Here is a 17084-nt window from a genome sequence, read left to right as displayed (position 1 = left end):
AGTATGTCAGGATTGTTCCAGATGGGTGTAAGCTTACACGGGACAAGTGAGGACTTTGTTATTTTAAAAAATTCCCACCAGGCTGCCAGAGAGGTGTTGATGTTAATGCTTTTGAAACTTTTGTGATTTTTTACGTTTTGACTAATAAGTGGCAGGTCAGAGATTCCAGATTATCACACAATGCTTGTTCTATATTTATCCATGGTTCATCTATTGGGCTAGGTTTAAACCATTTTGATATATATTGTAACCTATTGGCTAAGGAATAGTGCTGAAAATGAGGTAAATCTAATCCACCACTGTCCTTGGTCTTCTGTAGGGTTTTTAAACTAATACGTGATGGTTTGTTTTTCCACAGAAATTTGGAGATGCATGAATCTAGTGACTTAAACCATGAAGCAGATGGTTTTATGGGGATCATTGAGAACAAATAGTTAACTTTTGGTAGTATCATCATTTTAATGGTTGTAACTCTCCCCATAAGTGATATAGGTAAGGACTTCCAACGAGAGAGATCGTCCTCTACTCTCTTTAATAATTGCACATAATATAGCTTTGTTAGCTCTGAGAGCCTGGCGGAAATGTTTATGCCTAAATATCTAATATTTCTTGACTGTAAAGTGATCGCAGGTATATTCTGGACCCTACAGTTAATGGGCAGAACTGTGGTTTTAGACCAGTTGATAGAGTAGTCAGAAAGTGCTGAGAATTTATTTATGAGTGTGATCGTGTGAGTGAGAGACGTCTGTGAGTTCTAAAGGAAAAGTAATACATCATCAGCATAAAGACTTATTTTATGCTCAATATTTTGGGATTGGATGCCTTTAATATTTCTATCTTGTCTGATAGAAGCTGCTAAAGGTTTGATGAAAATAGCAAAAAGTGAGGGAGAAAGTGGGCAACCCTGTCTTGTACCTCTCTGCAGACTGAAGCTTGGAGAAGTTTGATCATTTGTCCTGACACTTGCATTTGGGGAGCTATATAATATCCTTATCCAGTTGATGAAGTGTGACCCAAACCCGAATTTGTTTAATGCTGCGAATAAAAATTTCCAGTTCACTCCAGCAAATGCTTTTCTGCATCTAGAGAGTCGATTGTGGTTTCCAAGTTGTTGATGGTAGAATAGTCTATGAGATTAATGATCCGGTTTGTGAACGGACTGTTGTGCCTACTGCTCTTCAGCCTGTCAAATGAAACGTAGAAATTGAAACGTGACAAATGAACCCAAGGAGTTGAGTCGTAAACGAATCAATACTGTTTCCTGTGCGAGGACCCGTCACCCGAGGAGTTGAGTCATGAACGAATCAATACTGTTTCCTGTCCTGCTGACTGAGCTTATGAAGCTGCCGCCTGCCAACAACACTGTATTTTGTAGTATGAAAAAGAACCTGACCTAATTTTCAACAATAAGCTTCTCTCGAGGAGACATGAAGGAATATAGATTTTTCTATAAAATGAAATCCTTCTATCAAACTGACTTAAAACGGTTTGTCCTTATTTCTTCACTTCTGATGAAGTTTCAACAATAAACAACAAACTTTGTATTATGAGAAAGAACCAGACTTATTCTTCAGGAATCCGAAAATAAACTCTATTTCACGAGTTATGCACGAATTCGGATTCTCCTATAAAACGAATTCCTTAACTCAAACAAAGTTAAGACTGCTTTGTCCTTCATATTTATTCATGTCTAATCAAGTTTCAACAATAAACAACGTTGTACTTTGTAGAATGAGAAAGAACTTCTTCAGCAATAAGCATCTCTCGACATATGACGAAATACAGATTTTGCTATAAAATTAATTCCTTCTATCAGCCTGACTTAAAACTGTTTGTCCTCCTTATTTATCCACTTCAAATCAAGTTTCAAAAATTAAAAAAATTTTGTAGTTTGACAAAGAACAACTTAATCTTCAGCAATCAGTATAAAAAGAGGGTAAGAAAAGGTGCAAATGCCAACCATATATCACTAAAAGGTGGAGCGGAAGTATTCGGCTGCAAGTAGGTGTGACTGTTCGACCATAATTTGTAAAAAGCGGGTAAGAAAAGGTTCGAATGCCCGACTATATATTAACAAAAGCGGAAGGAGAGGTCTTCAGATGAGAGTGGGTGAGAATTTCCAACCATAATCTATAAAATGCGGTGAAAAAAAAGGTGTGAATACCCCATAGAACACTAAAAGGTGGAGCGGAAGTGTTCGGCTGCAAGAAGGTGTGAATGTCCGACTATATTTGGTGAAAAGCAGGTGAAGCAAGGTCTGAATGCCCAACCTTACATCATCAAAAGCGAGATCAGAGGTGTTTGGCTGCAAGAAGGCCATAGTTTGCCAAAAGCGGGTAAGGTGCGAATGACCGACTAAATATCAACAAAAGTGGGGGCGGAGGTCTTCGGATGCAAGTGGGTGTGAATATCCCACTATACAAGTATGGTGGAGAGGTAGCTGTGAATGGCCGACCATAGTAAAAAGCGGGTGAGAAAAGGTGCAAATGTCCAACCATACATGATCAAAACAGGGAGCGGAGGTGTTTGGCTGCGACAAGGTGTGAATGTCCACCCATAATTAATGAAAAGCGGGCAACAAGTAGGTTCGAATGCCCAACCATACATCAAAAGCAGGAGTGGATATGTTCGGCTACAAGAAGGTTTGAATGTCCGACCATAGTTTGTAAAAGGCGGGTAAGAAAAGGTTCGAATATATATATTTATCCATGGTTCATCTATTGGGCTAGGTTTAAACCATTTTGATATATATTGTAACCTATTGGCTAAGGAATAGTGCTGAAAATGAGGTAAATCTAATCCACCACTGTCCTTGGTCTTCTGTAGGGTTTTTAAACTAATACGTGGTGGTTTGTTTTTCCACAGAAATTTGGAGATGCATGAATCTAGTGACTTAAACCAAGTAGCAGATGGTTTTATGGGGATCATTGAGAACAAATAGTTAACTTTTGGTAGTATCATCATTTTAATGGTTGTAACTCTCCCCATAAGTGATATAGGTAAGGACTTCCAACGAGAGAGATCGTCCTCTACTCTCTTTAATAATTGCACATAATTTAGCTTTGTTAGCTCTGAGAGCCTGGAGGAAATGTTTATGCCTAAATATCTAATATTTCCTGACTGTAAAGTGATCGCAGGTATATTCTGGACCCTGCAGTTAATAGGCAGAACTGTGGTCTTAGATCAGGTGATAGAGTAGTCAGAAAGTGCTGAGAATTTATTTATGAGTGTGATCGTGTGAGTGAGAGACGTCTGTGAGTTCTGAAGGAAAAGTAATACATCATCAGCATAAAGACTTATTTTATGCTCAATATTTTGGGATTGGATGCCTTTAATATTTCTATCTTGTCTGATAGAAGCTGCTAAAGGTTTGATGAAAATAGCAAAAAGTGAGGGAGAAAGTGGGCAACCCTGTCTTGTACCTCTCTGCAGACTGAAGCTTGGAGAATTTTGATCATTTGTCCTGACACTTGCATTTGGGGAGCTATATAATATCCTTATCCAGTTGATGAAGTGTGACCCAAACCCGAATTTGTTTAATGCTGCGAATAAAAATTTCCAGTTCACTCCATCAAATGCTTTTTCTGCATCTAGAGAGTCGATTGTGGTTTCCAAGTTGTTGATGGTAGAATAGTCTATGGGATTAATGATCTGGTTTGTGAACGAACTGTTGTGCCTACTGCTCTTCAGCCTGTCAAATGAAACGTAGAATTTGAAACGTGACAAATGAACGAAGACCCAAGGAGTTGAGTCGTAAATGAATCAATACTGTTTCCTGTGCGAGGACCCGTCAGCCGAGGAGTTGAGTCATGAACGAATCAATACTGTTTCCTGTGCGAGGACCCGTCACCCGAGGAGTTGAGTCGTGAACGAATCAATACCGTTTCCTGTCCTGCTGACTGAGCTTATGAAGCTGCCGCCTGCCATGTGGTGAGGAAGGGTACTGCATGAAAATGAACGAATCACTCACTGAGACAACTCGTTACTCCCGAGTCATATAAAAAATTAGTTCATATCGAACGAATCGCTCACGAACGACACATCACTATCTATTTGACGAGTTATGCATGAATTCGGATTTTGCAATAAAATTAATTCCTTCTCTCAAACCAAGTTCACACTGCTTTGTCCTTCATATTTATCTACTTCTAATTTAGTTTCAACAATAAACAACACTGTATTTTGTAGTATGAAAAAGAACCAGAACTAATTTTCAACAATAAGCTTCTCTCGAGGAGATATGAAGCAATACAGATTTTGCTACAAAAGGAAATCCTTCTATCAAACTGACTTAAAACGGTTTGTCCTTATTTCTTCACTTCTGATGAAGTTTCAACAATAAACAACAAACTTTGTATTATGAGAAAGAACCAGACTCATTCTTCAGGAATCCGAAAATAAGCTCTATTTTACGAGTTATGCACGAATTCGGATTCTCCTATAAAACGAATTCCTTAACTCAAACCAAGTTAAGACTGCTTTGTCCTTCATATTTATTCATGTCTAATCAAGTTTCAACAATAAACAACTTTGTACTTTGTAGAATGAGAAAGAACTTCTTCAGCAATAAGCATCTCTCGACATATGACGAAATACAGATTTTGCTATAAAATTAATTCCTTCTATCAGCCTGACTTAAAACTGTTTGTCCTCCTTATTTATCCACTTCAAATCAAGTTTCAACAATTAAAAAAATTTTGTAGTTTGAGAAAGAACAACTTAATCTTCAGCAATCAGTATAAAAAGAGAGTAAGAAAAGGTGCAAATGCCAACCATACATCACTAAAAGGAGGAGCGGAAGTATTCGGCTGCAAGTAGGTGTGAATGTTCGACCATAATTTGTAAAAAGCGGGTAAGAAAAGGTTCCAATACCCGACTATATATTAACAAAAGCAGGAGGAGAGGTCTTCGGATGAGAGTGGGTGAGAATTTCCAACCATAATCTATAAAATGCGGTGAAAAAAAGGTGTGAATACCCCATAGAACACTAAAAGGTGGAGCGGAAGTGTTCGGCTGCAAGAAGGTGTGAATGTCCACCCATAATTACTGAAAAATTGGTAAGAAAAGGTGTGAATGTCCAACCATGCATCATCAAAAGCAGGAGTGGATGTGTTCGGCTGCAAGAAGGTCTGAATGTCCATCAATAATTGCTAGAAAACATGAAGGAGAATTTTCGAATATCAAACCGCACATGATCATAACAGGGAGCGGACGTAGTTCAGCTGCAAGAAGGTCTGAATGTCCAATCATAATTCCTGAAAAATGGGTAAAAAAAAGGGTGCGAATGCCCAACCATACATCATCGAAAGCAGGAGTGGATGTGTTCAGCTGCAAGAAGGTTTGAATGTCCAACCATAATTACTGAAAAATTGGTAAGAAAAGGTGCGAATGCCAAACCATACATCATCAAAAGCAGGAGTGGATGTGTTCGGCTACAAGAAGGTTTGAATGTCCGACCATAGTTGGTAAAAAGTGGGTAAGAACAGGTTCGAATGCCCGAACATACACCATCAAAAGAGGCAGTGGAGGTGTTCTGCTGTAAGACGGTGTGAATGTCCGACCATAGTTGGTAAAAATCGGGTAAGAAAAGGTTAAAATACCCGACTGTACACAATCAATAGTGGGAGCGGAGTTGTTCGGCTGCAAGAAGGTGTGAATGTCCGACTATATTTGGTGAAAAGCAGGTGAAGCAAGGTCTGAATGCCCAACCTTACATCATCAAAAGCGAGATCAGAGGTGTTTGGCTGCAAGAAGGCCATAGTTTGCCAAAAGCGAGTAAGGTGCGAATGACCGACTAAATATCAACAAAAGTGGGGGCGGAGGTCTTCGGATGCAAGTGGGTGTGAATATCCCACCATACCAGTATGGTGGAGAGGAAGCTGTGAATGGCCGACCATGATAAAAAGCGGGTGAGAAAAGGTGCAAATGTCAAACCATACATCATCAAAACAGGGAGCGGAGGTGTTCAGCTGCAGGGTCTGAATGTCCATCAATAATTGCTAGAAAACATGAAAGAGAATTTTCGAATATCAAACCGCACATGATCATAAACGGGAGAGGAGGTGTTCAGCTGCAAGAAGGTGTGAATGTCCACCCATAATTACTGACAAATGGGTAAGAAAAGGTTTGAATGCCCGAACATACACCATCAAAAGAGGGAGCGGAGGTGTTCCTCTGCAAGAAGGTGTGAATGTCCGACCATAGTTGGTAAAAAGCGGGTAAGAAAAGGTGAAAATACCTGACTGTACACAATCAATAGCGGGAGCGGAGTTGTTCAGCTACTAAAAGGTGTGAAAGTCCGACCCTGGTTTGTAAAAAGCGGGTAAGAAAAGATGCGAATGCCCGACAATGTATGATCAAAAGAGGGAGCGGAGGTGTTCCGCTTTAAGAAGGTGTGAATGTCCAACCTTAGTTGGTAAAAAGCGGGTAAGAAAAGGCTCGAAATTCCTGACTGTACACAATCAAAAGAGGGAGCGGAGTTTTTCAGCTACAAGTAGGTGTGAATCTCCGACCATGGTTTGTAAAAAGCGGGTAAGATAAGGTTCGTATGCCCGAATATACACCATCAAAAGCAGAAGCGGTGGTGTTCGGCTTCAAGAAGACGTGAACGTCCAACCAAAGTTTGTAAAAAGCAGTTGAGAAAAGGTTCAAATATCCAACCAAGCATAATCAAAAGCAGGAGCAGAGCTGTTCGACTGCAAGTAGGTGTGAATGTCAGATCATAATTTGCAAAAAGCTAATGAGAATGGATGAGAATGCCCAACTATACACCATCAAATGCGGGAGCGGAGTTGTTCGGCTGTGAGTAGGTGTGAATCTCCGACCATAATTGCTGAAAAATGTGTTAGAAAAGGTAAGAATGCCGGTCCATACATCATCAAAAGCGAGAGAGGTGGTGTTCGGCTGCAAGTAGGTGTGAATGTCCAGCCATAATTACTCACAAACGAGTAAGAAAAGGTCGTATTGCAAGACCATACATGATCAAAACAGGGAGCGGACGTAGTTCAGCTGCAAGAAGGTCTGAATGTCCAATCATAATTCCTGAAAATGGGTAAAAAAAAGGGTGCGAATGCCCAACCATACATCATCGAAAGCAGGAGTGGATGTGTTCGGTTGCAAGAAGGTCTTAATGTCCAACCATAATTCCTGAAAAATGGGCAAGAAAAGGGTGCGAATGCCCAACCATACATCATCAAAAGCAGGAGTGGATGTGTTCGGCTGCAAGAAGGTCTGAATGTCCATCAATAATTGCTAGAAAACATGAAGGAGAATTTTCGAATATCAAACCGCACATGATCATAACAGGGAGCGGACGTAGTTCAGCTGCAAGAAGGTCTGAATGTCCAATCATAATTCCTGAAAAATGGGTAAAAAAAAGGGTGCGAATGCCCAACCATACATCATCGAAAGCAGGAGTGGATGTGTTCAGCTGCAAGAAGGTGTGAATGTCCAACCATAATTACTGAAAAATGGGTAAGAAAAGGTGCGAATGCCAAACCATACATCATCAAAAGCAGGAGTGGATGTGTTCGGCTACAAGAAGGTTTGAATGTCCGACCATAGTTGGTAAAAAGCGGGTAAGAAAAGGTTCGAATGCCCAAATATATACCATCAAAAGCGGAAGCTGTGGTGTTCGGCTGCAAGAAGATGTGAACGTCCGACCAAAGTTTGTAAAAAGCAGTTAAAAGGTTTGAATATCCAACCAAACATAATCAAAAGCGGGAGTAGAGCTGTTCGACTGCAAGTAGGTGTGAATGTCAGATCATAATTTGCAAAAAGCTGATGAGAAAGGATGAGAATGCCCAACTATACACCATCAAATGCGGGAGCGGAGTTGTTCAGCTGTGAGTAGGTGTGAATCTCAGACCATAATTGCTGAAAAATGTGTTAGAACAGGTAAGAATGCCGGTCCATACATAATCAAAAGCGGGAGAGGTGCTGTTCGGCTGCAATTAGGTGTGAATGTCCAGCCATAATTACTCACAAACGGGTAGGAAAAGGTAAGAATGCCAGACCATACATGATCAAAACAGGGAGCGGAGGTGGTTCAGCTGCAAGAAGGGGTGAATGTCCGACTAAAGTTCAAATATATTAACAAAAGCGGGAGGAGAGGTCTTCGGATGAGAGTGGTTGAGAATTTCCAACCATAATCTATAAAATGCGGTGAAAAAAATGGTGTGATAGAACACTAAAAGGTGGAGCGGAAGTGTTCGGCTGCAATAAGGTGTGAATGTCCGACTATATTTGTTGAAAAGCAGGTGAAGCAAGGTCTGAATGCCCAACCTTACATCATCAAAAGCGAGATCAGAGGTGTTTGGCTGCAAGAAGGCCATAGTTTGCCAAAAGCGGGTAAGGTGCGAATGACCGACTAAATATCAACAAAAGTGGGGGCGGAGGTCTTCAGATGCAAGTGGGTGTGAATATCCCACCATACAAGTATGGTGGAGAGTAAGCTGTGAATGGCCCACCATAGTAAAAAGCGGGTGAGAGAAGGTGCGAAGGTCAAACCATACATGATCAAAACAGGGAGCGGAGGTGTTTGACTGTGACAAGGTGTGAATGTCCACCCATAATTAATGAAAAGCGGGCAACAAGTAGTTTCGAATGTCAAACCATACATCATCAAAAGCAGGAGTGGATATGTTCGGCTACAAGAAGGTTTGAATATCCGACCATAGTTTGTAAAAAGCGGGTAAGAAAAGGTGAAAATACCTGACTGTACACAATCAATAGCGGGAGCGGAGTTGTTCAGCTACTAAAAGGTGTGAAAGTCCGACCCTGGTTTGTAAAAAGCGGGTAAGAAAAGATGCGAATGCCCGACAATGTATGATCAAAAGAGGGAGCGGAGGTGTTCCGCTTTAAGAAGGTGTGAATGTCCAACCTTAGTTGGTAAAAAGCGGGTAAGAAAAGGCTCGAAATTCCTGACTGTACACAATCAAAAGAGGGAGCGGAGTTTTTCAGCTACAAGTAGGTGTGAATCTCCGACCATGGTTTGTAAAAAGCGGGTAAGATAAGGTTCGTATGCCCGAATATACACCATCAAAAGCAGAAGCGGTGGTGTTCGGCTTCAAGAAGACGTGAACGTCCAACCAAAGTTTGTAAAAAGCAGTTGAGAAAAGGTTCAAATATCCAACCAAGCATAATCAAAAGCAGGAGCAGAGCTGTTCGACTGCAAGTAGGTGTGAATGTCAGATCATAATTTGCAAAAAGCTAATGAGAATGGATGAGAATGCCCAACTATACACCATCAAATGCGGGAGCGGAGTTGTTCGGCTGTGAGTAGGTGTCAATCTCCGACCATAATTGCTGAAAAATGTGTTAGAAAAGGTAAGAATGCCGGTCCATACATCATCAAAAGCGAGAGAGGTGGTGTTCGGCTGCAAGTAGGTGTGAATGTCCAGCCATAATTACTCACAAACGAGTAAGAAAAGGTCGTATTGCAAGACCATACATGATCAAAACAGGGAGCGGACGTAGTTCAGCTGCAAGAAGGTCTGAATGTCCAATCATAATTCCTGAAAATGGGTAAAAAAAAGGGTGCGAATGCCCAACCATACATCATCGAAAGCAGGAGTGGATGTGTTCGGTTGCAAGAAGGTCTTAATGTCCAACCATAATTCCTGAAAAATGGGCAAGAAAAGGGTGCGAATGCCCAACCATACATCATCAAAAGCAGGAGTGGATGTGTTCGGCTGCAAGAAGGTCTGAATGTCCATCAATAATTGCTAGAAAACATGAAGGAGAATTTTCGAATATCAAACCGCACATGATCATAACAGGGAGCGGACGTAGTTCAGCTGCAAGAAGGTCTGAATGTCCAATCATAATTCCTGAAAAATGGGTAAAAAAAAGGGTGCGAATGCCCAACCATACATCATCGAAAGCAGGAGTGGATGTGTTCAGCTGCAAGAAGGTGTGAATGTCCAACCATAATTACTGAAAAATGGGTAAGAAAAGGTGCGAATGCCAAACCATACATCATCAAAAGCAGGAGTGGATGTGTTCGGCTACAAGAAGGTTTGAATGTCCGACCATAGTTGGTAAAAAGCGGGTAAGAAAAGGTTCGAATGCCCAAATATATACCATCAAAAGCGGAAGCTGTGGTGTTCGGCTGCAAGAAGATGTGAACGTCCGACCAAAGTTTGTAAAAAGCAGTTAAAAGGTTTGAATATCCAACCAAACATAATCAAAAGCGGGAGTAGAGCTGTTCGACTGCAAGTAGGTGTGAATGTCAGATCATAATTTGCAAAAAGCTGATGAGAAAGGATGAGAATGCCCAACTATACACCATCAAATGCGGGAGCGGAGTTGTTCAGCTGTGAGTAGGTGTGAATCTCAGACCATAATTGCTGAAAAATGTGTTAGAACAGGTAAGAATGCCGGTCCATACATAATCAAAAGCGGGAGAGGTGCTGTTCGGCTGCAATTAGGTGTGAATGTCCAGCCATAATTACTCACAAACGGGTAGGAAAAGGTAAGAATGCCAGACCATACATGATCAAAACAGGGAGCGGAGGTGGTTCAGCTGCAAGAAGGGGTGAATGTCCGACTAAAGTTCAAATATATTAACAAAAGCGGGAGGAGAGGTCTTCGGATGAGAGTGGTTGAGAATTTCCAACCATAATCTATAAAATGCGGTGAAAAAAATGGTGTGATAGAACACTAAAAGGTGGAGCGGAAGTGTTCGGCTGCAATAAGGTGTGAATGTCCGACTATATTTGTTGAAAAGCAGGTGAAGCAAGGTCTGAATGCCCAACCTTACATCATCAAAAGCGAGATCAGAGGTGTTTGGCTGCAAGAAGGCCATAGTTTGCCAAAAGCGGGTAAGGTGCGAATGACCGACTAAATATCAACAAAAGTGGGGGCGGAGGTCTTCAGATGCAAGTGGGTGTGAATATCCCACCATACAAGTATGGTGGAGAGTAAGCTGTGAATGGCCCACCATAGTAAAAAGCGGGTGAGAGAAGGTGCGAAGGTCAAACCATACATGATCAAAACAGGGAGCGGAGGTGTTTGACTGTGACAAGGTGTGAATGTCCACCCATAATTAATGAAAAGCGGGCAACAAGTAGTTTCGAATGTCAAACCATACATCATCAAAAGCAGGAGTGGATATGTTCGGCTACAAGAAGGTTTGAATATCCGACCATAGTTTGTAAAAAGCGGGTAAGAAAAGGTTTGAATGCCCGAACATACACCATAAAAAGAGGGAGCGGAGGTGTTCCGCTGTAAGAAGGTGTGAATGTCCAACCATAGTTGGTAAAAAGCGGGTAAGAAAAGGTTAAAATACCCGACTGTACACAATCAATAGCGGGAGTGGAGTTGTTCGGGTACTAAAAGGTGTGAACGTCCGACCATGGTTTGTTAAAAGCGGGTAAGAAAAGGTGCGAATGCCCGACAATGTATGATCAAAAGAGGGAGCGGAGGTTTTCGGCTGCAGGAAGGTCTGAATGTCCAACCATAATTTGTAAAAACCGGGGAAGAAAAGGCTCGAAAGCCCGACTATACACCATCAAAAGCGGGAGCGAAGGTGTTCAGCTGCAAGAAGGTCTGAATGTCCATCAATAATTGCTAGAAAACATGAAAGAAAATTTTCGAATATCAAACCGCACATGATCATAAGCAGAAGAGGAGGTGTTCAGCTGCAAGAAGGTGTCAATGTCCACCCATAATTACTGAAAAATGGGTAAGAAAAGGTGCAAATGCCCAACCATACATCATCAAAAGAGGAAGCGGAGGCGTTCCGCTGTAAGACGGTGTGAATGTCCGACCATAGTTGGTAAAAAGTTGGTAAGAAAAGGTTAAAATACCCGACTGTACACAATCAATAGCGGGAGCAGAGTTGTTCGGCTACAAGAAGGTGTGAATGTCCGACCATGGTTTTTAAAAAGCGGGTAAGAAAAGGTTCGAATGCCCGATTATATACCATCAAAAGCGGAAGCGGAGGTGTTCGGCTGCAAAATTGTGTGAACGTCCGACCAAAGATTGTAAAAAGCAGTTAAGAACAGGTTCGAATATCCAACCAAACATAATCAAAAGCGGGAGTAGAGCTGTTCGACTGCAAGTAGGTGTGAATGTCAGATCATAATTTGCAAAAAGCTAATGAGAATGGGTGAGAATGCCCAACTATACACCATCAAATGCGGGAGCGGAGTTGTTCGGCTGTGAGTAGGTGTGAATCTCCGACCATAATTTCTGAAAAATGTGTTAGAAAACGTAAGAATGCCGGTCCATACATCATCAAAAGCGAGAGAGGTGGTGTTCGGCTGCAAGTAGGTGTGAATGTCCAGCCATAATTACTCACAAACGGGTAAGAAAAGGTAGTATTGCCAGACCATACATGATCAAAACAGGGAGCGGAGGTGGTTCAGCTGCAAGAAGGTGTGAATGTCCGACTAAAGTTCAAATATATTAACAAAAGCGAGAGGAGAGGTCTTGGGATGAGAGTGGTTGAGAATTTCCAACCATAATCTATAAAATGCGTTGAAAAAAAAGGTGTGATAGAACACCAAAAGGTGGAGCGGAAGTCTTCGGCTGCAAGAAGGTCTGAATGTCCAAACATAATTTGTAAAAACCGGGGAAGAAAAGGCTCGAAAGCCCGACTATACACCATCAAAAGCGGGAGCGGAGGTGTTCAGCTGCAAGAAGGTCTGAATGTCCATCAATAATTGCTAGAAAACATGAAAGAAAATTTTCGAATATCAAACCGCACATGATCATAAGCGGGAGAGGAGGTGTTCAGCTGCACGAAGGTGTTAATGTCCACACATAATTACTGAAGAATGGGTAAGAAAAGCTTCGAATGCCCAACCATACATGATCAAAAGCAGGAGCGGAGGTGTTCCGCTGTAAGACGGTGTGAATGTCCGACCTTAGTTGGTAAAAAGCGGGTAAGAAAAGTTTAAAATACCCGACTGTACACAATCAATAGCGGGAGTGGAGTTATTTGGCTACAAGAAGGTGTGAAAGTCCGACCATGGTTTGTAAAAAGCGGGTAAGAAAAGGTTCGAATGCCCAAATATATACCATCAAAAGCGGAAGCTGTGGTGTTCGGCTGCAAGAAGATGTGAACGTCCGACCAAAGTTTGTAAAAAGCAGTTAAAAGGTTTGAATATCCAACCAAACATAATCAAAAGCGGGAGTAGAGCTGTTCGACTGCAAGTAGGTGTGAATGTCAGATCATAATTTGCAAAAAGCTGATGAGAAAGGGTGAGAATGCCCAACTATACACCATCAAATGCGGGAGCGGAGTTGTTCAGCTGTGAGTAGGTGTGAATCTCTGACCATAATTGCTGAAAAATGTGTTAGAACAGGTAAGAATGCCGGTCCATACATAATCAAAAGCGGGAGAGGTGGTGTTCGGCTGCAATTAGGTGTGAATGTCCAGCCATAATTACTCACAAACGGGTAGGAAAAGGTAAGAATGCCAGACCATACATGATCAAAACAGGGAGCGGAGGTGGTTCAGCTGCAAGAAGGGGTGAATGTCCGACTAAAGTTCAAATATATTAACAAAAGCGGGAGGAGAGGTCTTCGGATGAGAGTGGTTGAGAATTTCCAACCATAATCTATAAAATGCGGTGAAAAAAATGGTGTGATAGAACACTAAAAGGTGGAGCGGAAGTGTTCGGCTGCAATAAGGTGTGAATGTCCGACTATATTTGTTGAAAAGCAGGTGAAGCAAGGTCTGAATGCCCAACCTTACATCATCAAAAGTGAGATCAGAGGTGTTTGGCTGCAAGAAGGCCATAGTTTGCCAAAAGCGGGTAAGGTGCGAATGACCGACTAAATATCAACAAAAGTGGGGGCGGAGGTCTTCGGATGCAAGTGGGTGTGAATATCCCACCATACAAGTATGGTGGAGAGTAAGCTGTGAATGGCCGACCATAGTAAAAAGCGGGTGAGAGAAGGTGCGAAGGTCAAACCATACATGATCAAAACAGGGAGCGGAGGTGTTTGACTGTGACAAGGTGTGAATGTCCACCCATAATTAATGAAAAGCGGGCAACAAGTAGTTTCGAATGTCAAACCATACATCATCAAAAGCAGGAGTGGATATGTTCGGCTACAAGAAGGTTTGAATATCCGACCATAGTTTGTAAAAAGCGGGTAAGAAAAGGTTTGAATGCCCGAACATACACCATAAAAAGAGGGAGCGGAGGTGTTCCGCTGTAAGAAGGTGTGAATGTCCAACCATAGTTGGTAAAAAGCGGGTAAGAAAAGGTTAAAATACCCGACTGTACACAATCAATAGCGGGAGTGGAGTTGTTTGGCTACTAAAAGGTGTGAACGTCCGACCATGGTTTGTAAAAAGCGGGTAAGAAAAGGTGCGAATGCCCGACAATGTATGATCAAAAGAGGGAGCGGAGGTTTTTGGCTGCAGGAAGGTCTGAATGTCCAACCATAATTTGTAAAAACCGGGGAAGAAAAGGCTCGAAAGCCCGACTATACACCATCAAAAGCGGGAGCAAAGGTGTTCAGCTGCAAGAAGGTCTGAATGTCCATCAATAATTGCTAGAAAACATGAAAGAAAATTTTCGAATATCAAACCGCACATGATCATAAGCAGAAGAGGAGGTGTTCAGCTGCAAGAAGGTGTCAATGTCCACCCATAATTACTGAAAAATGGGTAAGAAAAGGTGCAAATGCCCAACCATACATCATCAAAAGAGGAAGCGGAGGCGTTCCGCTGTAAGACGGTGTGAATGTCCGACCATAGTTGGTAAAAAGTTGGTAAGAAAAGGTTAAAATACCCGACTGTACACAATCAATAGCGGGAGCAGAGTTGTTCGGCTACAAGAAGGTGTGAATGTCCGACCATGGTTTTTAAAAAGCGGGTAAGAAAAGGTTCGAATGCCCGATTATATACCATCAAAAGCGGAAGCGGAGGTGTTCGGCTGCAAAAATGTGTGAACGTCCGACCAAAGATTGTAAAAAGCAGTTAAGAACAGGTTCGAATATCCAACCAAACATAATCAAAAGCGGGAGTAGAGCTGTTCGACTGCAAGTAGGTGTGAATGTCAGATCATAATTTGCAAAAAGCTAATGAGAATGGATGAGAATGCCCAACTATACACCATCAAATGCGGGAGCGGAGTTGTTCGGCTGTGAGTAGGTGTGAATCTCCGACCATAATTGCTGAAAAATGTGTTAGAAAACGTAAGAATGCCGGTCCATACATCATCAAAAGCGAGAGAGGTGGTGTTCGGCTGCAAGTAGGTGTGAATGTCCAGCCATAATTACTCACAAACGGGTAAGAAAAGGTAGTATTGCCAGACCATACATGATCAAAACAGGGAGCGGAGGTGGTTCAGCTGCAAGAAGGTGTGAATGTCCGACTAAAGTTCAAATATATTAACAAAAGCGGGAGGAGAGGTCTTGGGATGAGAGTGGTTGAGAATTTCCAACCATAATCTATAAAATGCGTTGAAAAAAAAGGTGTGATAGAACACCAAAAGGTGGAGCGGAAGTCTTCGGCTGCAAGAAGGTCTGAATGTCCAAACATAATTTGTAAAAACCGGGGAAGAAAAGGCTCGAAAGCCCGACTATACACCATCAAAAGCGGGAGCGGAGGTGTTCAGCTGCAAGAAGGTCTGAATGTCCATCAATAATTGCTAGAAAACATGAAAGAAAATTTTCGAATATCAAACCGCACATGATCATAAGCGGGAGAGGAGGTGTTCAGCTGCAAGAAGGTGTTAATGTCCACACATAATTACTGAAGAATGGGTAAGAAAAGCTTCGAATGCCCAACCATACATCATCAAAAGCAGGAGCGGAGGTGTTCCGCTGTAAGAAGGTGTGAATGTCCGACCATAGATGGTGAAAAGCGGGTAAGAAAAGGTTCGAATGCCCGACTATACACCATCAAAAGAGGGAGCGGAGGTGTTCCGCTGTAAGACGGTGTGAATGTCTGACCATAGTTGGTAAAAAGCGGTTAAGACAAGGTGAAAATACACGACTGTACACAATCAATAGCGGGAGTGGAGTTGTTCGGCTACTAAAAGGTGTGAAAGTCCGACCCTGGTTTGTAAAAAGCGGGTAAGAAAAGGTGCGAATGCCCGAAAATGTATGATCAAAAGAGGGAGCGGAGGTTTTTGGCTGCAAGAAGGTCTGAATGTCCGACCATAGTTTGTAAAAAGCGGGTAAGGAAAGGTTCGAAACCCTGACTATACACCATCAAAAGCGGGAGCGGAGGTGTTCAGCTGCAAGAAGGTCTGAATGTCCATCAATAATTGCTAGAAAACATGAAAGAAAATTTTCGAATATCAAACCACACATGATCATAAGCGGGAGAGGAGGTGTTCAGCTGCAAGAAGGTGTGAATGTCCACCCATAATTACTGAAAAATGGGTAAGAAAAGGTGCGAATAACCAACCATACATCATCAAAAACAGGAGTGGATGTGTTCGGCTACAAGAAGGTTTGAATGTCTGACCATTGTTTGTAAAAAGCAGGTAAGAAAAGGTGCGAATGCCCAAACATACACCATCAAAAGAGGGAGCGGAGGGGTTCCGCTGTAAGAAGGTGTGAATGTCCGACCATAGTTGGTAAAAAGCGGGTAAGACAAGGTGAAAATACCCGACTGTACACAATCAATAGCGGGAGCGGAGTTGTTCGGCTATTAAAAGGTGTGAAAGTCCGACCCTGGTTTGAAAAAAGCGGGTAAGAAAAGGTGCGAATGCCCGAAAATGTATGATCAAAAGATGCAATGTACGACGTTGTTTTTTTTGTTTAAATCTTTCTAGACATGGTAAATATGAAGGACAAAGCAGTTTTAACATAGTTTGAGTGAAGGAATTCATTTTATAGATAAAATCCCAAGAGTCTGCTGAGAAAAGAGAGTGAATACGAAGTAGACTTTAACACGGCTCTGGGAGCAATCCGAGTGCGGGCTAACCGGGAGAATTGCTTGAAAGAAACGCGACACCGAATGAGCGGTCAGAAAAAAGCCTCAATACGGTGTTCCCATGGTGTTTTTGTTGCTGCCTTGTCTTTTGCACAGAGTAAAAGACAAGGCAGCCATCGAATAGGGCCCGATTGTTCCTACTTGGTCAGCCGAGGAGCAAGGGGGGGGAGCAAGC

This window comes from Leuresthes tenuis, unplaced genomic scaffold (genome assembly GCF_036924035.1).
Source record: "Leuresthes tenuis unplaced genomic scaffold, fLeuTen1.0.hap1 SCAF_38, whole genome shotgun sequence".
Lineage (NCBI taxonomy): Eukaryota > Metazoa > Chordata > Actinopteri > Atheriniformes > Atherinopsidae > Leuresthes > Leuresthes tenuis.
This window is presented reverse-complemented; position numbering follows the sequence as displayed.